At 42.2% G+C, this 25157-nt stretch overlaps 1 protein-coding gene across 1 annotated transcript in view; it reads right to left on the reverse strand.

The window, feature by feature from the left end:
• The window catches only part of SLC7A2 (solute carrier family 7 member 2), a 54245-nt gene extending 31957 nt beyond the window's left edge, over positions 1-22288 (reverse strand). The window contains exon 1 of the mRNA XM_036250384.1: positions 22174-22288. The gene's annotated coding sequence lies outside the window, so the exon portion shown is untranslated. The remainder of the gene's footprint in view (positions 1-22173) is intronic.
• Between the last annotated feature and the right edge of the window lie 2869 nt (positions 22289-25157).

Here is a 25157-nt window from a genome sequence, read left to right on the forward strand (position 1 = left end):
TCAATTATTCTCATCCTTCCAGGCATCAAAACAAGATTAAACACCTTCACAAATTTGAATGAGAATCAGGTGTGATAATATTACCATCCACATTCATCTGATCCTATGGTGGGTGATAAAAGCAGACTCCTAAAAGCAACCCAGTGTGAAAATAACTTGGGATCAGTGGCAGGAAGAGTTTTCCTCTCAGCCCTCATTTTCTCACTGGTAAAATGAAGGTTTTATCTTCATGAGGCTGTTATGAAGGTCAGAGGAGAAACTATATGTGAGAGCCCACTACAGAGCAGGCACTCAATGGATGACAGGGGCAGTTGATTTACTATTATAATATAAATCAAAGACATGTTTGACATTCATGTCGTGGAACACCAAAAATAATTCATGTATAAAAGCCACTCACTCTTAAAACGATTTGTAGATATACAGAAATGAAGATTTAGAATAAAATGGACTACCAGCCCCATACTCTAAATGTAAAGAAGACAGACGGAGGCCCTGGGACTATTTCCAGGCTCACAGACAGCTAATGAGACTGGTCTCATTAGCACCTAGGTCTCCCATTTCACCAGGGCTCTGTTGATGACACCATGTGGCTTATCACGCTGAATTCTATCTCCAGCGCGCTTCTTGGTGTACTAGGTGGCTTGCAGTGCTCAGAGAGGAAATGATTTACTTACCAACTCTCCAGCTCACTCCCTGAGGGCATGTCAGGAAGCCCAGTGAGACCAAAGGGGCAGGCTCCCCTCCACCCTCCCTCCACCCCACCCTTCTCTTCCAAGAGATTTTGTATAAACAAGTCTTTTCCTCTTTATACAAATTTTAGAAGTGGAGGCATTTAAAGGAGAGGAAACAAATCCTTGATTTTGCATTTGAAAGACAAAAGAAGTCTGTTTTAACATAAGATTCCCTTATGCCCAGACCTCAGCATACTGACATCAGAGTCTCCTGAAAGCTCTACCGTTCAGTCTGTTAAATGTCAGGAGACTTGGGAAATCAGATCCTTAACCTCCGCACATAAATGTAACTGTTAAATCTTATGGGTACAAGGATATCTTTCTCATATCATCACTGCTTATCGAAAACTATTAAATATACTCACACTACTAATTCTTAGCAAGTACATAAGGATTTGTTTCCAGAAGTATAGTGGGCTACATATTCTGAAGAGCTTCGTTACAAAAATGCAACTAAATCCTGGATAAATTACAACATAGAATGATAGAACTCACAAGAAAATAATGAAAGTTTTCTAAGGCAAAGAGACAGACACACACTCAGAGAAAGGCAGGCAGACACAGGCAGGAAAAATGTGAATGAGTGAGCTAAAAACAGAACAGTGGATGTAAAATTAATGTGAAGGGAATAAACGCCTGTGTAAGTATGAAGCCTCAGATTCTCCTCAAGATGAGTGAGTTGGAAGGAAGACTGTGCTAGGGCCGGACAATGGGGATAAGGACAATGGGGCTAATGCACCTAATCAAAGAGTCTCTTAGCTTATTTGGATATACTAATGCAAATCCTCTCCAGAGGAAAGGCCACCCTATTTAGATCTTCAGGATTCCCACAGATTAAATTCAATATAAAATGAGTTCACAATCAAAAATTCCCAAACACACACAAAATAAACCACTATTCTTTAAGAGTCAGTGGAAACAACCAACAGACTGAAACTCCCTAAGACTTCAGATGCTAGAAATATCAGACAAGTATATGGAATAAGTATGTAGAAAAAGTTTAAAAATTGTTCAGAAATGAAAAAAAAATATATAATTATAGAAATTTAAAACGCAGTGTGTGACTTAATCAGCATATTGAATACAGCCTTCTAGGGAGTCTGAGAACCTCATCTTTATTTTGGGTGGTTATGTATAAGCCCAGGTGAAAACAAAAGCAGATGTTGAGGGCAAATAGTCCTTTTTATTATATCATCTGAGAAAACATGATAAAACATAAGATCCCTGCAAAGCCTCTCCTCTCAGTCACTTGCTAGGATGGCATTGTATATCCAGGTCCAAAGACACGTGCTCAGCACTGCTTCTCTGTGACTAGTAAGGCTTTTAGTTTCCAGGCCCCAAGTCCGCCTGTATCATTGTCCTCCGCATGCCTAGGAGGTCGTGCAGCCACTGTGGACATGAGCTCACAGTCGCAGTGATATTCTGTGACCTCAGTTCAAAGAACTTGCCAACAACAATTTCCCGAGCATGCCTGCTGGGCGTTCTCCTCCTAAGGAAGTTGCTTGACAGAAAACTTTCAACTGGGAAACAAAAGCATTAAGAAACTTGCCTTCACATTTGGGTTCGATTTCTTTCTTTTGCAACTGGCAGTGTGCTAGCGACGCATCGTTCCGGGCACGGGCACCGGCACAAGTAAAGACTTGGGCTTTCTTCAAGGCTTTGCCGGGAGCTTTCCTCCTGAGCCCAGCACACCCAAGCACCCCACGCTCACGAGGGGCCTGCTGCCAGGAAGCTGGAGACAGGCCACGCCCTGTGCGCATAAAGCTGAGGCAGAGGCAGAGCAAGCGCAGAGGCCAGGAAGTGCCATCAGTGGAGGCTGACTTGGAGGGACAGGGCTGGAAGACCAGCTGGAAGACCAGGATTCAGAGACAGGCAACTTGCGGTTTCTCTGGGCAGAGAAAATGGCGGCAAGAATAGAAAAGAAGACAAGACTTTCATTGATGTTGCTCAAAGAGAATTCAATCATCCATTTAACATTTAAAAACAGTTCTGGTAAGGTTCTAGAATGAGACATGTTCATAAAATATACACAAATAGCCCTGGCAGGTTTTGTTCAGTGGTTAGAGCATTGGCCCGCAAACTAAAGAGTCGCAATTCCTGATCAAGGGCATGTATCTCCGTTGCAGGTTCGATCCTGGCCCTGGGCCGGGTAGTGCAGGAGGCAACTGGTCAATGTGTCTCTCTCACATCAATGTTTCTCTCGCTCTCCCTCCCTCTCAATCTAAAAAAAAAAATCAATGGAAAAATATCCTTGGGTGAGGATTTAAAAAAATACACAAATATACTATCACCGCTGTGGCTTTTGCTGCTGTCACTACTGAGAGCTAACATTAATCAAGGGCATTACGTATATTAACCCAACTAAATTGCCAACAGCCCTACGAGGCAGGTACTAATACTATTTCCAGTTTACAGATTGGACCAAAGCTTAGAGAGGTTAAATACTAGCTAGTGTATATCAAAGTCAGGATACAAAATCAAGACTGTCTGACTCTCCATAAGAAGATGTAATACGGGCCTTTTAGGAGCAATGTCATGAAGTCTTGTAATTACACACACACACACACACACACACACACACACACACACACACACCTTTCCCCCCCAATGGTTCATTTTTGTTACAGCCACTGAAGATTTTGATCGATATGCACCACCTGAAGAGACAAGTGTGAAGTTTCTATTTCTTTCAGAGCTCAAGGTTCGCACGACAAGCACCCGACTGAGGAAATAAGAGTGCTCTGAGGAGCAAAACAAATCTTTCACATCCCAGAAAGTGAAGCTCAGGCAAGTATCTGCCAATAGATGGTCCAGTTATAAAGTACACACTCTAAACTGAGATGAAACACTATCCAGGGTATGCCTTAAGGAGAGAAACGTGTCACACGGCTTGATTCAAAGCCAACGTCCGCTCATGGTGACATCATCTAGCTCAATATAGCATGCTGAATAGTTGCAAGATACTGTTTCTTTAGTTTTGAATGTTGTGAAAAAAAAGAAAGAAGGGAAGGAAGAAATAAGAAAAAGGAATAAATATGGGCTATGACAATAAAAAGGAGTAATTGGGAACATTCACTGGTCTCCTGTTATGTTTTGGGCACTTGATATACATTACTTCATGCTCAGGGATGTTAAGAACTTACTCAAGATCACAGCTAGATTTGAACCTAAGGTTGTGAAACTCCCAAGTCTATGCCCTCACAGCCCACAAGCAAGGAGAAATGCAGAATCCCGGCTGCTTGGGCTCTTGGCAGCCAAATACCAGCTGATGGAGGATAATTTGAAGGTCATTATCCAGATGTTACCAAAAAAATATCTGGAAGACTTTGGAATTTTAAAACTTCATCTCTAATAGATTGTAACCTTCCCAATTCATAAAACATTACTACCTTAAGACTGAAAGTATAACAGTTATTTAACTATAAGCAATGTAGAAATAAATTTAAGGACCAATAAAAATAACTAGATAAGCATCATAACTTATGTCTGTATTAAAATTCTAACATATATTAAAACTCATTTCTTCTAGCTGAAAAAACTGCAATGATTTAATATAAGAAGGCTTTAATATAATATTAAAGCTGAAGAGATTTACTGATTTTTACTAAACAGTTTTTTTTGAAACACTGTATTCATTTTACAATTTGTCTAGTTTATTCCTTATCCATCTCTTGGGTTCTCAAATACCTAATATTCTTAATTCTCCCCATATTTCTGAATTCAAAACATATTTCAGAACAGTCTTCTGCCCCTGCAAGTCACATCTTTTGTGTTTAATTTTGCCTAGATTTTATTTCAAATGGCCTCTGATAATATCAGAGACCTTTCCCTTCTATTGCCAACATTTTTCTATGGTCTCATTTTGTGCCTGCGAGTAATTTGATATAATTCAGTTGAAGTCAACATTATTTTCTTAATCCACAGAAGGAATCCGTTTGAAGGAATGAAAAGGGGGAAACCAGCAGAGATCATAGATATACATTTGATACATCATTTGAAGTTTGCCTATAGAATTCCCACATTAACTCCTTAACATCGCAGAGTCTGCAAGTCCAACTCTTTAGTCCCTTATTCCAAACTCCTCTTAGATGTTGGTTGTAGGACAAGGGAATGAGCCCCAATATAAGCCTTCAGATTATAAGCTTTAAGAAGGCAGGGATTTCGTTTGACTGCTTTGTCACTGGTATATCCCAAATACCTACAGAGTACCTGGCACACAGAGCCATTCAAATATTTCTGAATGTTTGCATGCTTGGCTGTAGCTACCAACTTTTTCTTCAATGCTAACCAAGTATGTATAGTAAAATAACCAGAAGAGGGTGAAGGATCTGAAAACCATGTTAACTTGAAGAGGAATTAAAGAAATTTCAGTATTTGGCACAATAAGCAGAGACAAAGCAGGGGCCCAGCGGGAACCCTGCTTGGAGTCTGGCCAATAAGCTCAGAGAGTTCCCAGCCGTGTGCTGGGAAAGTCAATGGGGCCCCAGTCTTCTCATCACTGAAAAGAACTGCTATAAGGAATAAGTGAACAATACACATCTGGCAAACACCAAAGAGCTTTAGAAACATACGCTCGCATTATTTCTACATTTTGCTTCTTTTACTCTTGGGGGGGGGGGACTTAGAGAAGAGACGATAACTTCCTTCGAACACGTGAATGGCAACATGTACGAAGACAACTCTCCATATTATACTAGAAGACAAAAACTCCAAATAAAGGAAATAAATGTAAAAAGGGGATGATACTGACCCAACAAAATACAGACCTTCCTAATAAAGACGGTTCCTACCTATAAGAAGCTGCCCACCTCTACAGGAGTCAGATTTGTTATTGTTTTAAATAGAGAACATGTGATTCAGAATGATTCAGAAATTTTTGCAACCAGGTTTAGTTAGAAGGGTAATAGCTAAGGTATCTGCCAACTCAGATTCTATGATTTAATGGTAAAATTTCTCTTAAAAAATTTTTTTTTCCTTTATTGATTTTAGAGAGAGAGGAAGGGAGAGGGAGAGATAGAAACATTGATGAGAGAACATTGATTGGCCGCCTCTTGCATGCCCCTCACATGTGCACTGACGGGAACTGAACCGGCGACCTTTTGCTGCATGGGTCAATGCTCAACCTCTGAGCCACACCAGCCAGGCTGATTTCTCTTTTTTATACTGAAAAACTAAGTTTTCATGATTCTCTGAATATGTATAAACCAAGTCAGGTAATAAGTAGTTTACACCAAAGTCCATTTTGTCCAAAACCTTCCACCCAACTCAACATCCTCTTTCCAAATAAGTAGCAGTCACATAAGTTCACTGTGACCAGAAAATAAAAAACTCACAGGTATGTCCTCATAACACTGATGACTTTGGAAAAGTGTCAAAGGACATTACATCATTACATATCCACCATTCAGATCAAATAAATATTTGATAAACCTTTCTTAAGTTTAAAGGTTCACCTGATGCAACCAGTCTATTTTAGTATTAACAATTATGATTCCTCTTTCTCTCCCCTTTTCCCTATACCCTTGGATAAAACATTTCATCCCAAATAGCAGGTAATACCTTTAATAAGAGCTCTACCAATGCATCTGTCTATCACATGTAAAACACTTCCCTACAGGAGCAGGAAAGAAAAGTCACTTTACTCCCTTAGCCCAGACAATGACAAAACTAAGCACTGGGAATGTTCAGGCCACACAGGAACGGGAGATCTGATCTCATTTCAGTTAAAGTCATCGGTCTCCACCGCCTTTATCCTCATTACTGTGATGCTTCCAGGACTTAAGGTGGTTGAGGCTTATTGGATCATTTTTACAAGACAACATTTTTGGCTAAATGAAAGGACACTGATGCTAGCTTAAGAGATGAGTATGGGATCTAAGAAGCACGAAAAGAACAATCTACAGAGCAAAACCGAGTTCTGTTCTCATTCAGAGTAGCTCTAAGGGAAGAGGGAAATTGGGAAAACCTACAATTTTACGTTATCCCCAAATTACATAGCGGCAAGGAGTCAACTCCCATCATTAGCTGCTACACGTTACCCAGTCTCTTCCTCTACGTGTATTTTTAAGAAAGGAAGCTATATTTGGAGTTGCTTTATGTGCCGGTGTGCTCTGGCATATTTAAAGAGATCGAGAATAAAAACGCAGGTTTTCCGGGCTGCATTCTTATTCCAGATCTGCTCTGTTCATGTTGTGAGGAACTCCGCGGGGTTCTTGGTAAATGTTTTATCAGTCACTCCTGCCAAGTCCCAGTGTATGTTTTGGGGCACACAGTAGTTTTAAAATGGACTGTTCTCTGGTTCCCTGCAGTTCCCCACCATTCCTTACTATTTTGCACTTTAAAAAAGCCATGTCATTTGTTATTCTGTTCTGGGTACGGAGACACCAATAAGTCTGACCTAGAATATAAGTTCCAAGAGCTCAGCGGCATGCTGTTTTTTCTCTGTCTGCATCTAAGTACCCAGGATAGTTCTGCACTTGGGAGGCATTCCATAACTACTCAGTAGCCACATGTTTTTAAAGAAAAAAATGAAATTATAAAGTTTAATGTTTATCTTTGCTTTCATTTCATTTCATTTGAGCCAAAGATTTCATTTGCTTAAAGACTGGCAAATAACGCCGTGACTCATTGGTTCTGTGTGTCACAGTCAGTCGAGAGGTGGCTTGTGAAGGGGGTCAACTGTCTAAATTCTAACTTTCAGCATCTAAGTTGTAAATGGGAAATTTTTTCAATGGACAGGATCGTTGTTCAGGCTTTGTAAAGCCCCAAAGTTTAGTGCCTTGAAACAGTAAGTCCTTATAAAATGGTCATTATCCTTAAAAAAGCTGAACTAAATTATGTTCTGTTTTTTGTTTTTTTTTTTATTAATTTTTGTTACAAATGATTCTCCTTTTTTCCCCCAGTGATTCCCCCCTCCCCCTTCCCTGCCTGCCCCTTCCCCCGATTGTTGTCCATGTCCACTGTTCATGCCTACATGCATATAAATTCTGTTGTTCATCCCTCTCTCATTCCCCACTCCTTAGGGGATTGTCCTCAAACTGTTATGTTCATTATATTCCAGAAATCAGTGAGATCATATGAAATTTGTCTTTCTCTGCTTGGCTTGTTTCACTTAGGATGATACTTTCCAGGTCCCTCCATGTAGTCTCAAAGGATAAGAGATCTTTCTTTCTTACCGCTGCGTAGTACTCCATTGTGTATATGTACCACAGCTTTTTAATCCATTCGTCTACTGATGGGCACTTGGGCTGTTTCCAGATCTTAGCGATTGTAAATAGTGCTGCTACAAAGATGGGGGTACATATATTCTTTCTGATTGGTGTTTCAGGCTTCTTAGGGTATATTGTTCTGTTTTTTAAGTGTAATAGTTCTTTTAATATAAACATAATGATTAATGCGTTAGAAACAGTACTTGAATCCACACCTAATTCACTGAATCTACCCTGTGAATAATGTTTACAATAACAAATGTAGTAACTGATAATAACAGGATTTCATAAAGCAGTCAATATGCTGCCCTACTTCAAATTATGAACTGAGCATTTTCTTTTTTTTTAAATCCTCACCTGAGGATATTTTTTTCCCATTTACCTTCAGATAGAGTGGGAGGGAGGGGGGGGGGAGAGAGAGAAAGGAAAGGAGAGAGAGAAACATCGATGTGAGAGAGACACACTGACTGGTTGCCTCCCACATTACCCCAACCAGGGCCAGGGACCAAACCGCAACCAAGGTACGTGCCCTTGACCAGAATCGAACACTCAACTCTTTGGTCAGCAGGCCGACTCTCTAACCGCTGAGCCAAACCGGCCAGGGCAGAACCAAGCATTTTCTAGCTCCATGTAATACTCACTCAAAAAAGCAACGACTGAACATGCTAACAGAGAGGCTGACATCCCAGCAAACACGACACCGGCCTGTCTGAGTAATGAGACAGTGCTATTCCATGCAGTTACCATGACGCTACACGTGGACGGGGAAGCAGATTTTACTGAAACGCTACAGACTTTCACTCCCTGTAGTCACTGTTCGGTTTGTTTTTGTACTCTCAGAACCTTGCCAGTTCTCAAGTGTGCATGCAGGGCCAGGATCGAGGGACAGGGAGGTGAGGAAGAGAAGAAGGGAGAGGAGAGCCAAGATGCCACCAAGGAGATGCTGACGTGCGGTTTCCCACACACTGGCGTGCTCCCCGGGGCCTCTGCCCAGAGCGTGTAGCAATGTTCTTCAAGGCTGACCTTATCCCGAGGGGAAGACACAGCCTACACGCCAAGGACAGCAGAGAGTCAGGGGAGACACCCGGAGCATGGTCCACAGAGGTGCTCAGCCTTGACAGCTGGGTCTCTGGTGAGTGCTGGGCTCAGGTTAATTGGACAGTTTGTGCATTCGCACTTCCAAGTGGAAGAAAAATGAGACGGGAGGAGGAGGGTGGAAGAGAACCTGCAGCCAGCTGTAAATGCTCTCTCGATTTTAAGCTGAATTATCTTAAACGGCCACCAGTTGCCACTGCCCCCAAGGAACATCCGGCTCCAAGTCAGGGTCTCTAACATCTGCGAGTGGTGGCACATTGGGTGTAGTCAAGAGATGTCCAGAAGCTCTTGGTGGGAAAGCCTAGGAAGTAATAAACGAGAACGTGCTCTCGCTATTTTTCTTCTAGAGCAGGAAAGACGCTTAAGGGATTGTCGGGTGTTCTAAGCCCCTCTCTTCCTAAGCACTGAAATAAGAGTTGGAAAGAAATCAACATTTAGTATTGGGGATTACAAAGTGAAGGAGAAAATACTGCTTGTTGGCTGCAGTTATATACATTCTCAACTCTTTATTGTTTTTTTTGGTTTGTTTGTTTTTATCCTCACCCGAGGACATTTTTTTGATATTTTGTTCAGATAGAGTGAGAGGGAGAAAGACAGAGAGAGACAGAGAAACATCGACATGAAAGGGACACATCAAGTGGCTGCCACCCACATGACCCAACCAGGGCAGGGGACAAACTGCAACCAAAGTACATGCCCTTAGTAGGAACCGAACCCGGGTCTCTCCGGGCCGCAGGCCAACACTCTAACCGCTGAGCCAAACTGGCCAGGACAACACTTTACTGTTTTTAAATATGAAAATGCTTTCATTCATGTCAGTGGTTAGGACTATTTGACTTTTCTGCAGATAAGTCTGTACATGTATGACCTCCAGCTCATGCTAACATAGAAACACACCTGTGAGGAATGGTTAGTCATGGTTCTGCTTGGAAAAAAACATACAAGCTTCTCTGAGCCTAGGATCCCATGATTTATTAGAACTATCAATGCTGCATTTTATGCCTCTAAAGATGTGGAAAATTCAATTCAGGAAATAATTTCTGTAGACATTCCGCTGAGATGAACATTAGAGAAATATTACTTTCTCCTCCTTCAACATGGTCTTACGTGCATCATTTTCTTTGAGGCAAAATAAATAAAGATTTCTTGCATTTTTTTTCTCCTTTTATTTCACTCATTGGAAATTACACTTAGTTCAATCAACTGAGCACTGTTCTTCCAATTCTTGAAAATGGCTTGAATTCTGATTCATGTATACAAAGTCAGAAGTGAAATTATACAGTTCAGCTTCTCTGAGGCCCCTGGTCTAAAGTAATGCATTGAATGATATGGAATGAAGTACAGGTCCATTCTTAAAACGGGAGTCTTTTTTTTTTTAATCCTCACCCGAGGACATTTTTGCATTCATCTGCAGATAGAGCAGGAGGGAGAGAAAAACAGGAGTCTTTCAACTGAACTTGAAATCACCATTGGTACCAACAAGTACAGCTGGTGTCTGCACTCGTCCCTAGTCAGGTCACCTCCCCTTCGGTCGTATCGTCCTGCCTGCCCGCCGCCGTCACCGCCGCCTTTCACAGCCGCACACAGGAGTCAACCAGTAACTATGACCAGGCCAGTGATCATCAATCCACAGAAAGTCGAATTTTAGATAGCAACTGTACTAAATGCTTTCAAAACTGAGATTTGAGAAATAATGTGGGTTCTTGAGGCTTTGCTTAGGCTTAAAATCATGTATTACCATTTCCAGTAGTTCGATGAATCGCACGGTGCCTTCAGTTTTCAAAGTCAATGGAACAACTGATCAGTTTTAGAAGTGGTCAGGGAAAGCAATGTAGTAAAAATAGGACAACACTTTAATTTATAAGAATAATGTTTAATGTGACAATACTAGGTTGTGTGTCCTTCAGAATCTTTTGTACTCTGCAGCAGAAAAGATCAGAAAAATATAAATATGCTATTCATTATTCAGAAAGTTCATATGATCCATCTCAGTGAGACAAAATGCACTATCAACAGAAATTTTATGCAAAGTCCGCTCTTTTTTTGTTTGGTTCACTAAACTAAGTGCAGGCCATCTGTTACTCATGATAATCCGAAAAAATAAAAATTCAAACAGCTTTTTAGAAAAGATAGCACAATAGCATTCCAAACAGAACTTACTTGTTTAAAAGCACCACTTATGAGGTTTAAATCCTAATGACTTTTGATGGCTTAGAGAACATATGTACAGTCTGTACTTTTAGGTTAAGATTCCATTTTTTCCATTATTTTGGTAAGAGCATGCCATTTTAAAAAATTAACATGATAAAAATGTCACTATACGAATATGTCTTATTCAAATGTTAATTTCCAAGAATAATTTAAAAATCTAACTTTTAAGTTCAAGTTGTATTTTGATTCTCATTTATAAAATTCCTGCCACATAAGTAGTAACTATAGCAACTGTGATATACTTTCACCAAAGCAGAGTGGCCAGGTATGAATTCAGTGCTTCTGTCAAGTCAAAATGCTTGAAATCGTCTTCATCCTCCCCTCGCTGTCTGACCTCAGATGAGTTACACCTCGTAAGATCTGTTTCTTAATCTATAAAAAGAGAGTTCTAAAATGTCATTCTCAGAAGCCCGCTTCCCTTCCAAATCTGCCTAGCACTGTGCTTGGCATTCGCCTAGTGCCAGGAACGCAGCCACTATTCCGGCCAGGGAAGCTGGACATGAACCCTCCCAAAGCGTCAGGAATTGCCCACGAGGCAGACTGAGGTGCATTGTTTTTCTTGTTTTGTTTTGTTTTTATCCTTACCTATGGACATTTTTCCATTTTTTGTTAAGATAGAGTGGGAGGGAGAGAGAGAGAGAGAGAAACATCAATGTGAAAGGGACACGTCGAGTGGCTGCCACCTGCACAACCCAACCAGGGCCAGGGACAAACTGCAACCGAGGTACATGACCTTAGCGGGAACCGAACCCGGGTCTCTCCGGACCGCAGGCCAACACTCTAACCGCTGAGCCAAACCGGCCAGGGCTCGGTGCATTGTTAAGTGTAGAGGATGGAACACAAAACCAGCTATCCCAACAGCGTCCCACCATTTTCACAGTGGAATAACCACATTTCCGGGAAACTGGGCCTTATTCATGTATTCACATTATGAAAATGAAAAACTGATTTTGTTTTAAAGGAGAAATTCTAAGTTTCAGGGGAGAGTTTACAAGATCAGCCCCGGGTATGCTGTCAAAGCTCTAATAGTACACATTTTATCAACACCCACGACTGTTTCTCAATGGCATGTACACGTGCTTTGTGCTGTTTTCCGCATGAATACGGCACACACAGTCCCACTCCACCTACACAGCCACAGCGCCACAAATGCAACGCATTTACACAGGGCTTTTCGCAACAAAACATTACAAACCCTAACCACTCATAAAGCAAGTTGTGCAAGAGATAAGAATTTCAGTAGAGAAATCAACTTTTCAGTTGCTCACGTTGCCCACTGTTATTCATTAGGCACATTACTGAATCAGCACAAGTAAAAAGAAAAGGGTTTGGCTGTTTTATACTTTACAAACTGACTAGGCTCTGCAGTGATGCTTATCTTGCTCTTTTTCTTTCCTTTTTTTAAAATCCTCACCTGAGGATATTTTTTTTTCTATTTATCTTCAGATAGCTTGAGAGGGAGAGAGAGAGAAACATCGATGTGAGAGGGACACATCGACTGGTTGCGTCCCGCAGGGAGGAGGAACCGCAACCGAGGTGCGTGCTCTTGACCGAAATTGAACCCGCGACCATTGGTCCACGGGCCGACACGCTAATGGCAAAGCCACACCGGCCAGGGCTACCTTGCTCTTTACTATAACTTCTTTCGTTCTACTAAACTGTAAATGTATTAAAGTCCAAAGATTTCTACAAGAAGATCCACATCAGACTGGCATTGAGCTGGATTTCCAATGTCACTCTAAAGATGCTCCGATTTTAGGTAAGAAAAAAGAGCACTGAGTATTTTCATCCATTCTTTTCTTCTTCCCATTTATGTATATATTTACAACTATTCAATTAGAACGACCTCGGCTAAACTGAGAAGCAAGCCTATTTCCTGGCCCAGAGGTAGGCACAGAAGCCTGCGAATAGGAGAATTTGGAGGAAAGAAGGGTGGTGATGCTAGAGACAAGGGAAGTCCAGAGTGTCCCTCTGAGGCCGGGAAACTGCTCCCACCACGGCAGAAATGAGAATGGTCATCACTGTGTCACTGTCATCAGAGAGCCCCACAGCCACACCTACTTCTGGGCCGGTTCTCAGCTTCTCCTCAGAGGTCAGGAGCAGTCTCACATCAGCCAGAGGGAAGGAGGAATGACCAAGAAGGACCCACCCTGCCCCAAAGCGTTCTCTCCGCAGACATTTTCTCCAGGAGATGAAATAGCCTTTGAATTGCAGGGTTCTTGTCCTGGGTTCCTAAAACCCTAAGTGTCCGCTGGTTGGAATTCAGGGAATTCTGACGACCCAGAAGTCTTACACAAATTATTGGGTCGGGGGCATCTTACATGCAGACATGTGGGTCTTCCTCCTCCCATGAAGTATAAATGTAATCAGCATGTTGAGAATATCGGACTAAGAGGGAAGGAGCTCCTTCTATGTATGTCAAAGAACTGTAAATACCATTAGTCCAGATACAGTGGAGGAAAACTATATGAAACTTATCATAAGAAAAGACGGTAAGTCAAGGTAATCTCTTCAACCTGAATCTCCTTTGTTTCCCCCCTCAGTTCGCTCGTCCAATCTTTTAAGAGTTACACAGTGAAATTCAGAGACTGCTCAAACAGCGTGGACCTCATGTTGTAAATATTACTATGATTCCACTACAAAGACTATGACCTTTAACTCTCCCCCAAATATGTTACTGTAAATTCACAATAGAGATTAACAAGCCAGAGAAGAGGATTTGGAAGGAGAGTAACTCTGAACACCATGATGCTCCCCAGAGACTAAGCTGTGACCCGCAGAAGCACCTTGTCCATTGGGCCAGGCACCTTCTCACACAGCAGAGCTGGTGCTCAGCATCACCACCAAGCCGAGACCCACTAAACAACTGAGCAGTGACACTGTTTCGAGGTGACAAACAAACTGAACTCTCGGTAGGTTTGGAACTTGGATGAAATTTGTTACTCCTTCTGTCAACTCCTTCATAAAAGTCCAGATCAATGCAACAGGTCAAAACTAAAGACTAAAACGGCAGCCTCACGTCGCCTAATTCATCATAGCCATTTTGACTCCATTTTCTTGCATTGGAACAAAGGTAAATTCCTAAAGTGGCCCAAACACTCTTGAATGCTATTGAGCCCTGAGGATGGTGTGTGAAAACTCACCTAGGACTTCTAGGTCTCACAAAAATGTCTCCCAAACAACTGCTCACATTACAACAGAATTCAAGAAAACAGTTAAAACCTGCTGTTGGATTCAGACACAAATATAAAACTGGGTTGCTTAATATGATCATTAAAGCCCAGCCGGTGTGGCTCAGTGGTTGAGCGTCAACCCATGCACCAAGAGGTTGCTGGTTCGATCCCTGGTCAGGGCACATGCCCAGGTTGTGGGCCAAATCCCAGTGGGGGGCATGCAGGAGGCAGCCAATCGATGTTCTCTCTCATTGATGTGTCTATCTCCCTCTCCCTCTTCTTTCCTCTCTCTCTAAAATCAATAAAGAAAAAAATGTATGATCATTAAAGCTAATAAATGCCTGTACAGTGTAGCCTGAATGTTTTAGACACAGCTTTTCCCAGAGGAATTCATACCTAAGTTGATACAAACTATCGGGAAATTTTCACTTAAATTTTATTAGGACAAGTACCTAAGCAAGTTGCAAATGTCCTGTGGACTATGAGCCCATGCAAAAACAGTAAGTACCCTTTGCCTGGGGAGACCAGGAATTTTACAGCAGTGAGTACAGTCATACCTTGTTTTACTGTCCTTCGCTTTATTGCACGTCACAGATGCTGTGTTTTTGACAAGATGAAGGCACGATCCTCCACCAGCAAAAAGATTACGACTCACTTTATTGTGGTGGTCTGGAAAGGTTATGCCTGCATAAAGTGAACTTCGGGAAGAAAAAACATCACTGTGTAAAGCAAGCTGTTCTGAAGGAAAGGGACATTTTTGTTTAATAACGGTGTTCTCTACTTGAAAAACACAAAGACTACATTTGTAAACACTTTTTTTTACTCATTTATTTAGGAGAAAGTTATTTAAAATTTAATTTATCCATATATTATAAAATAATAATACAATAAATAACCATCCACCACTCAACCCAAGAACCTAACATTAATAACATATATTGGTCACACATTAACCAATATCGGAATGTCATCAGTGTGTTTTAAATAAAGAATTATGATTAGTAGAATTCTGAGCACCTAACATCCATTAAGAAATATATTGTGAAGCGATTTTTACCAAGTAGAAATGATCTTACCCCAGGACTCCTTTCAATAAAAATTTCCATCTAAAATATAATCTCCTAATGTGTTTTAACTTTCCTCTCTAAGACCTTTCAGAATAGTTTGAATTTTCAGTTAACTGTCCCACTTTTCTAGAGGCCCAGGGTAATAAACAGTGAGCAGTTCTGCAAAATCATTAATAAGTATTACTGCCTCCAAAATGCAAATTTGGTGAGCAACTGCTCGGCCAGAACTGAAGTCCAACTGACCCAAGTTCTACCAAAGAGCAACCATAGGAGCAAAAAGCAGCGACAGAAACCGGATGGTGATGACAGCACCCAAACCAACTGACCACATGGTTTATGTTGGGAACACATCATGTATATTAAAAAAAGAAAACTTTGCGATAGATTGTTCTCTCCTCTTGATCCCTTCAGCGATCTGTATCACTCAACGGCAGCTTTCCCACTGCGCGTGTGCTTTGAACTCCTGCACTGGTGGGCAATGCCCAGAGCACAGGGGCCAAGTTTTTCTTTGCTTCTCTATAGACTCTAGATCTGGGCCACAGATATATACAGCACATATTCACCCAAAACGGATTAACTGACCGCTGCTCATGGAAGACTCCAAATAGAATACCTCATAGGATATTCTTAGAATCAAAGTTACAAAGTCATATTTCCTATTCCAAGGGACTCCCAATGTATTAAACAGTATTCATTCATTTGGATGCTCATACAATTGCTAAATACTATCGATTTTCCATATTAGTTTCACAAAAATCAAATCCGGTCGTTTCCAACAAACAGACACATTCTTTCAGAAACCAGAAGGCATGGATGTGGGAAGGAGGGGATGTAACTCACAGGCTTTGGGAAAACACACTTTGCAGGTGATACAGAGACAATGTCCCACATCCAGCACTCAAATTTATCTCAAGTTCTAGAGATGCTAGTGTGATTTTTAAAAGTACAAATTGAACTACATTCTGAAAATCTGTCCCGAGTTCAGAATAAGAAAGTAAAGAAATAAGGCTGAACATGCAAAGAGACCTCATTTTCTCCTTATGGTTCAATATAAAATAACTGTTAATTCCACTAGTGACTATCATCGTGGTCTTCCTTTACCAAGGTGACAGCTAGATACCTAGAGCCAAGGCTAGAAAAAACCTTAACACAACAACCTTTATCTCCTGATTAGGATCAAGCTACCAACTCACAGAACATCTTTGCACCCACACAAGGGAAGAACAAATAAAAAGTGAGCTTTAAGATTTATTTCTTGCCTTTTTGAATGAATAAGCATCTTTTAAAAAAAAAAAGTGGAACAGATCCACCCTGGCCAGTTTGGCTCAGCGGTTAGAGCGTCGGCCTGCGGTCCAGAGAGACCTGAGTTTGGTTCCTGCTAAGGGCACGTAGCTCAGTTGTAGTTTGTCCCCTGCCCTGGTGGGGTCGTGTGGGTGGCAGCCACTTGATGTGTCCCTTTCATGTCGATGTTTCTCTCTCTCTCTCTCCCCCCCCCCCCCCCTTCCCACTCTATCTGAACAAAAAATGGAAAAATGTCCTCGGGTGAGGATTAAAAAAAAAAAAAAAAAGTGGAACAGATCCAATGATCTTAAAATCTGACACAAAAAAAAGATGGGCAAAAGTAGAATAATAAAATCAAAGAATCTAACTAAATTGCAGTATCTTTCAGCCTCCTGGTGACATCAAGCTCTATCCACTGTGATCACTTGGTCCCCCCTGGAAGAAAGTGGGCTTTGACCACATAAACGGCATTACATTAGGTATGACTCTATGAAGATTCAGGGAGCCTTGATGAAGCCAGAATGGGTTAAGGAAGGAAAAATTCTCCCCGCAACTGTGGGAAAAACTAGCAAGAATCAACAAGGAACATAAAAATTCTTTGTTGTGTATTGTTCACAAAATATTCCAACAATGAATACAAAGTAGTCAGGGCTCTTTCTTACTTTTCTCTAACTCCTGGGAGAAAGGTTATGAAATGTTCACATGTGCCCCGCCTCACTGCCCAGTCCCAGACGAGGCTCATTGTAACGAGCAGTGTGAGTGTGCAGTGCTGGGATGGCTGTGCGATGTCTTCACTAGTGTGTTATTATTATTATTTTGCAGTGGGATAGGGAACAGGCATAAAATTAAATACATGGCATTGACAGCACCAAATCATCACACAGGACACTCCGGCTTGATGATTCAATCTTGGATGCGAAAAACCCCAAGATCTTCAACAATGTATCCTGTCCATGCACACCCAGAAAAACAGAGAACCGCGGGTTTCCCAGATGACAGAGGTCCAAAGTAAACGTCTACATAAGGATAGAAGAGATGTGACCCAGCCTCTTCAATACAAACCGCATTAACTAAAATTTTAAAGTCGATACTAACTGAACTCACCGATGAGAAGGTTGACTAACGGCAGTGGGGACCATTCTCAGAGACATTTAAAGTCTAAAGGAGTCCTGGGATCACATGAAAAACAAGAGCATACTATTTGCTTCCACAGATTAGTATATAACAGTTCTGTTTACTAAGTTGGACACGAAAAGTTAATAGGTAAACCGTGCTCCAATGACCTTAACTCAGCTAGTCAGAGCCTGAAAAACTAGCTCCAGCCTCATGGAAATGAACCCCCGTTGTTGGCTTGGTTGTGTCAGTGGCATCGACTGCATTTCCACGGCCACAGACAACCCTTCTGACTCAACAGCCAGAAAGGCCATTAAAGAAAAATATGAGAAGCATCAGGACAGATCTGTTATTGCCATTAAAACAAAAACACCAAGCACATGTGCTTTTGACAATGGAATAGTCAGTGGCGTCATCTTTATACAGTCATGTCCTGCTCAACCATGTTTCAGTGAATGACAGGCTACACGTATGATGGTGGTCCCATGAGGTTGTCATGGAGCTGAAAGGTTCCTATCACCTAGTGCTGGAGTGGTCAAGATAAAGTCAGAGCATACCACATTACTCACACGGTGGTGGTGGTGCTGGTACTGTCATACAAAAGTATAGCGCATACAATCATATCCAGCATGTAATGCCTGAGGATGGTAATAAACGTCTATGTTACTGGTTATGTATTTACTATATTACACTTTTATCATTACGTTAGAATGTACTCTACTCACAAAAAAAGTGTGCTGCAAACAGCAGGCCTTGTCACACCGGCAGCAGCCTCATTTATCTTGTGGTTACGGTGTCTCTTGATTCATTTCCTCTGATTTATTCTCGGGTTGTTTAGTACAGTAATATGCTGCACAGGCTTGTAGCCAAGGGGTAACAGACTATACCATGCAGTCTAGGTGCATAGTGGGCTCTACCATCCGGGATTGCAAGTGCGCCCGGTGATGTTCACACAACGATGAGATCGCCTAACACTCAATTTCTCAGAACGTATTCCCATCATGAAGTCACGTATGATTGGATTAGAGAGTGTGTTCCTCACTTGTTTTCTGGTATAGACAGGACTGAAGCCCTCTGTTTACAGGTGTTGTTACTTTATATAAAATTACAACAAAAAATTACTCTTAAAATTCCTCAACAGAGGGTTTACAGAATGTAAGAATAAGTGTAGAATCCCTCTAAAATTGGAGCTACACCTCACTTTTGTTGGTCCGGTGTATGGTACAGAGTAGGCACTCACTAACTTTCAAAGAAGAAATATACATTTGAAGACAGACACAATACCCTTTCTCAAATTACTGATCAGTGGCATTTACTCAGCAATAAAGACAGAGGGAGCAAATATTAGTTGCCCGATCCTGTGAAGGAAAAGTTATTAAAACAGAAGACAGTGAAAACAACAATTTCATTAGTTGTTTTTTATCAAGGCCATCTCTCTGTGGTTTTGAATATTCAGATTAAAGGTATAGAAATGAGTTCACTGTGTAGATTTTCAAAACCACTTAGACAAGTGGTATCTCATATATGAAATCTGAAGGTTAACTGAGATTTTTAGTACAGGCGTGCCTTGGAAATATTGCAAGTTCTGTTTCAGACCACAGAAGTAAAGACTTGCAATAAAGTGAGTCTTAATCTTTTTGCTGGTGGCGAGTCTATATATATCTATATATAGATCTATATATAGATCTATATACATATTTTTTTTACATTTTTATCTTCAGACAGCATGGGAGGGAGAGAGAAAGAGAGAGAGAGAGAAACATCAATGTGAGAGAGACACATCAGTTGGTTGCCACCCACATGACCCCAATGGGGCCGGGGATGAACTGCAATGAAAGTATATGCCCTTGGCTGGAATCAAACCTGGGACTCTTTGGTCCACAGGCCAAAGCTCTAATCTCTGAGCCAAACCGGCCAGGACTGGTGGAAAGTCTTACCTTCAGTTTGTAGAAAACACAACGTCGGTGTGGCTATAAATGAGCACAATAAGACAAGGTGCACCTGTATTCACTGGGATAACCAAACATTCAAACGAGGTGCACAGCACCAAACGTGTGAATACATAGAAATATATTCAACTATAAACGTTGCTTTTGTTCTAAATGTCTGACATATAGTAAGTAGTCTATAAGAAGCCAGTCCTTAAAAACCAATGCATTCATATCACATTTGGGGAAATAAATGGCAACATCAGGGTATTGCCAAGGTTCTGTTCTGAAAGTTGGTCACGGAAGGGCACCGAAATAAAACCAGCAGGTGGCTCTGAACACTTTAAAAAATACATACATTTCTGGATAGGTAGATATGAAGCAGCAAGCAAAGAGAACAAAGCAGCAGGGAAGACAGAAGCTAGGCTAGAGAAGTCACCAAAGGAAAACTTGAAGGGAAAGCTCTTTGGAAAAAGTGGGCTGAAAAGAGACACAGTGGCCACAGGTGGGGGCTCCAGGTCTGGCCGGAAGAGCTGGGAGGGACAGTGATAACCTTGGCCACGGAGCTGAGACGGGAACAAGAGCTGGGCCGTCCAGCAAGAACAGGCACACTCACTCTGCACAGGTGCCAGGTTTGTAGTGGAAAGTGAGAACCATGAGCTTGACAATTCTTCAGGTGCATATGTGCAAATGACAAAAATAGATGAGAATACAGATTAAAGACTCCAGAGTATTCTGGATTTTTTCAACTCCAACAGTTACCAGGTCTCCCCTCCCCTCCCCTCCCCTCCCCACCTCTATTCTCCTTTATAGGCTCCTGACACTACGTCCAAAGATAATGATTAGAGACTGGAATCAAACAGGCTTTGCTGATATGCACAAGAAGTCAAGGAGCCTGCAAACTGAATCCTTGCAAATACCATCCAGATTTTACTCTGGTCTCCAAAGCTGTGGCAAACTCTAAAAGATTAAAATTACTTAAGATAAATGACTTTCCCTAATCAAGTCACAGTGGAAAACGAGTGAGGGACAAGGGAGAAAACATGAAAAATCCTGACAAATAATGTGACCTCCCAGAGCCCATCCCGAGTAGCCAACTAGCACCTTCTTAGCAAAAAGGGAAATAAAAAAAATGCTTATGATCTTCTGCACTGATAAATCATGTCATGTTATGATTTAAAAGAAAATAGGATTTAATATTACAAAAGGAAAAAAGCAACCATAAGAAAGTATATAATGAATGTTCTTACCCTGTACATCCCCTGGAAAAAGACCACAAACACAAATGTTTGCAGTTTGCTGAGGAGGTAATTATTATTAATTCTGTGGGAGGTTAAAAAAAAATGTGACCAAAGTTTTTGGGCAAGAATGAGAAAGGACCAATTTATAGGACATATACTGAGCCCCCAGCCAAGATTCAGCTAGCTCTATTGGAATAACATCTGACCATATTCCCTCATTAAAAGGATGAGTGTTTCTGTATAAATGACTAGAGAAATCTTATTACCAGTCCTAAAGAGTCGTGTCTCCTAAATGCTTTTTGGCAGTTCAGTTTAAACTCTGAACATTTTTACTCCTGAGATCTAGGTATTGCTCCCATTTTGATGACCTGCGAGCCACCTCCTTTAAATATCTGATCTAAGGTACAATCTCTGCCGACGTTACTCTGCGGACTGCACGTTCGTCAGAATAAGTTGTCAAGTTCTCTGGAGGAAGGGTATTGCGGCGTGATGGGCCTCAGGACTCCCCAAGGATCAGGAATGGCATTTCCAGTTCAAGGCCGAAGAGCGTATGAAATAGGCTTAAAAAGTACAACCCCTCTCAAACGGGTTTAAAACTGCACCCATTTACTTTAAAATGCCCCGAACACCACTTTATCTGTCCTGCCTGTCCTGGGCAGGTCTAGGATGTGAAAAGGCTTCCCAAACTCCAAACGGTGTTTTATATTTAAACCAAGAACCCCAAGAGAGCGGAAGGCGACTTCAGGGACCCCTCAGCGTGCAAAAAATGGGGAGGCCTGGTCTGCCCTCCAAGAGAGGGGAGCCGGGGGACCCCCAGGACAAAAGTGGCTAAAGGGCCCCCGCAGAGTCGCTGTGCCAGGCTGTCCCCCAGTTCTTGCAACCTGCGTGCCCACCGCGGACCCCGATGCCTCAGGGCAGTCCTAAGGATGGGGTTCGCAGCGGCAGCAGCCCCCTCCCGCAGCCCCAGGGCTCCGGTCTGTCACTGCCGCGCGGCCTCGGGGCAGCTGCGCACAGCTGGATGCGACCCTCAGCGCCCCCGCCCAGCCCTTCCGCTGGGTCGGGGCGCCCAGGCACCCCCTTCGCCTGCGGCCCCTCCGCGAGGCGGGAGACTTGGCAACTTACTGGGGCCGCGCCTACAGGGCAGTGGAGGGCGAGCGGCTGGAGCGTGTCGGGGTCCGCGGACGTGGGAGGCTGGAGCACCAACCGACGCGGACTGGTCCACACGAAGAGGAGCGCCCTGGCGCGCAGCGCTGCAAAAGACGGGCTGGGCACGTGGGCGCCCCTCTGTGTAGCCGCGCGGGAGGCGGGGCGCGGGGCTGGGCGGCCCCGCCCCTCCCCTCCCCCGCGCTCCACCCCCACGCGAGCCAGCCTCCCGCCCAGACCTCCGGCGGCGCGGGCCAATCCTCGCGGTAGGCGGCGTCCTGCTGCTGGGGCTCGGGTCTGGGCACAGCCCGCAGCGGGGACACTCGGACACTCGTGGGCGTGCGCTCCCTGGGGCTGGCGGGTGGGCGGCTCCAGGGGCTCCGGGCCTGGGCAGCAGGGCCCTGCTGGGAGGGAAAACCTGGCGTCCAGGAATTTTCGCTTCCCCTGCAGGATCCAACATCAATCAGGAGCCTCTCCGAAGCTCCTAAGCAGCGTTATTCCAAGTGGGGTTTTTGTCTTGTGTTTACTTTTCATTTTCAGAAGAATTTGTACATAGTGAAATAAGGATAATAAAATATAGTTATGATAATGATAAACAGACGCCCAGATGAGAGTGCTTTGTCTAATAGTACTACTTCAGCAATAAAAACCACGAAGGTTTATAAAAATGTGCAGTTATTTTGAAAACTCCAATAATGATCATTTGGGGGGTAGGCTATAAGAAAATGACATTTGCTATTTCCAAGACAGCAAGAGAAGTTACACAATCAAGGTTTCTCATGCTATGCTACTGTTTACTTTAGGAGTCTCTGATAAGATGAAAGACACAATGTGAAACTATGTTAATTTTCATCCAAAAGGAGGCAAAATACTGACACTGAATTGAACAGTAGTGGATATTATTATTATTATTATTTTTATCCTCACCCGAGGACATTTTTCCATTTTTTGTTCAGGTAGAGTGGGAGGGAGAGAGAGGAACAGAGAGAGAGAGAGAGAAACATCGATGTGAAAGGAACACATCGAGTGGCTGCCACCTGCACAACTGACCAGGGCCGGGGACAAACTGCAACCGAGGTACGCGCCCTTAGCGGGAACTGAACCCGGGTCTCTCAGGACCGCAGGCCGACGCTCTAACCGCTGAGCCAAACCGGCCAGGGTGATATTATTATTTTTGTTTGATAGAAAGTTCTACCTCATTTTGTTTAAAATTGTGAACACTCTTTATTCATTTACTACTAATACTGTTAACTTTGGCAAAGTGTCAAAGTCATACTGATGCATTACGCATCTATTTTTAATGTTGTGCTCTAAATCATTCTTAGCTTCTTTAACACAGGTATTCTCAACAGAATCTGATTAAAGTTTTGAGGCTTCCCTCCTGGAAATGCTACACGCACAACATCTCAGTGACTATTTCCAAAGTTCATGTAGGTGGCGAAGCCATCCATGCACCACATTAAAGAACTGGACGTTGAAATAGCACCATGGCTACAAGGGTGCTAGTATGAATTCTAGTGAGTATCCTAAGTAACAGAGACTCTGTCAACATAAACTTATTTTTACAGTATAAAGCAGATTCCTTATGCAAATAACCATTAGTGACTTCGGGATATGATACTGTTGACTCTGACACGGAATTCAGTCAATCCCACAAAAGCTAGGAGGCATTACACAACCGTGTGAAGACTCACCACGACTCGGTAAACTTTGTCTCATTTCTAAGGGTGAAGGGATCTGATCTAACATTTTTCACCTGTGTGTTTCAAATAGCGGTGGCTATTTTTAAGTTTAAGAGATTATTCCCTCACATATTTTTCTTTAAACACCCTGAAGGGACAGTTTGTGATTAGGTTGCAACACAATGATTTGGGATCAAACTATCTGACATTTAGAAACTGGCAATTTGGTCAGACTACCAACCTGTGAGTTTATCTAATCTGCCCATCGGAACTGAGTACTTCCTGAAACAAAAACACATTGTGTTTCTGTGTATGAGTAATGGGGGTGAGGGAGAGGAGAGAGACTGAGATTTGTAGTTCCACTTAATTTCATTGGTTGATTTTTGTGTGTGCCCTGCCTGGGGATTGAATCTGCAACTTTGGCCTATTGGACTGACGCTTTAACCAGTTGAGCTACCCAGCCAGGGCTCAATCACTTTTCACTGTCATCTGTCAAGCTTCTGGGACCCTTAGGAATGAAACAGAAATTCCAACTTAGTCATTTCAGCAGGAGTAATTTAGATTGTCATCTTCCAAAGATTTCAGAAGCGCTTATACTTGTCTGAACTCCTAAGGAAATTGCAGGGAATTTCAAAAACACTTTTTTAGCTGAATAAATTTTATACCTTGTACTGCTACACTTACCAAATACAACCCAACGTAAAGCTCATGTCCACAAGTGAGTGATTTATCTTTACTTACAAGACTCAGTGAGTTGATTCTTACTAGTTCTCATTTTAACTCCATTATCCCTGAGCTATTTCAGCAAAGACAAAGCTAAAATTTCCCAATTTCTTTTTTCTTTTTTTCCAATTGTTGGATACTGGATACTGATGCTTATGTTATTACTGAATAATCTTGAAAGAGACAAAGGATCGGGTTGGCGTGCAGGCCACTGTTGTTCTCCACTCCCCATTCAAAAACATAAAAATTAAAGGCAACTTTCCACTGGACACGGTCCATATTTCCCCCATCCTTTAAGGTAAGTAATAAAATATTGAAAATGTGTTTGGAAAAAATACAATAGGTCATTACAATGACAAATGATCTCTTAAATTCTCTTTTTCTTCTGCTTGTCTTTTAGCTGATACCGAGTAATGGTTTCCCAATGGTTTTTAGTCCTGCACCCTGTGAAATTCCCTGCACCCTTCATTTGGCTTGTTTGGGTTTTCTTTACCTTGGCCATTGGTCAGGAATCACCCAAAGCTCCACCCACCCTATGCTGGTCTCTATTTTCTTCTG

This window comes from Molossus molossus, unplaced genomic scaffold (assembly GCF_014108415.1).
Source record: "Molossus molossus isolate mMolMol1 unplaced genomic scaffold, mMolMol1.p scaffold_m16_p_9, whole genome shotgun sequence".
Lineage (NCBI taxonomy): Eukaryota > Metazoa > Chordata > Mammalia > Chiroptera > Molossidae > Molossus > Molossus molossus.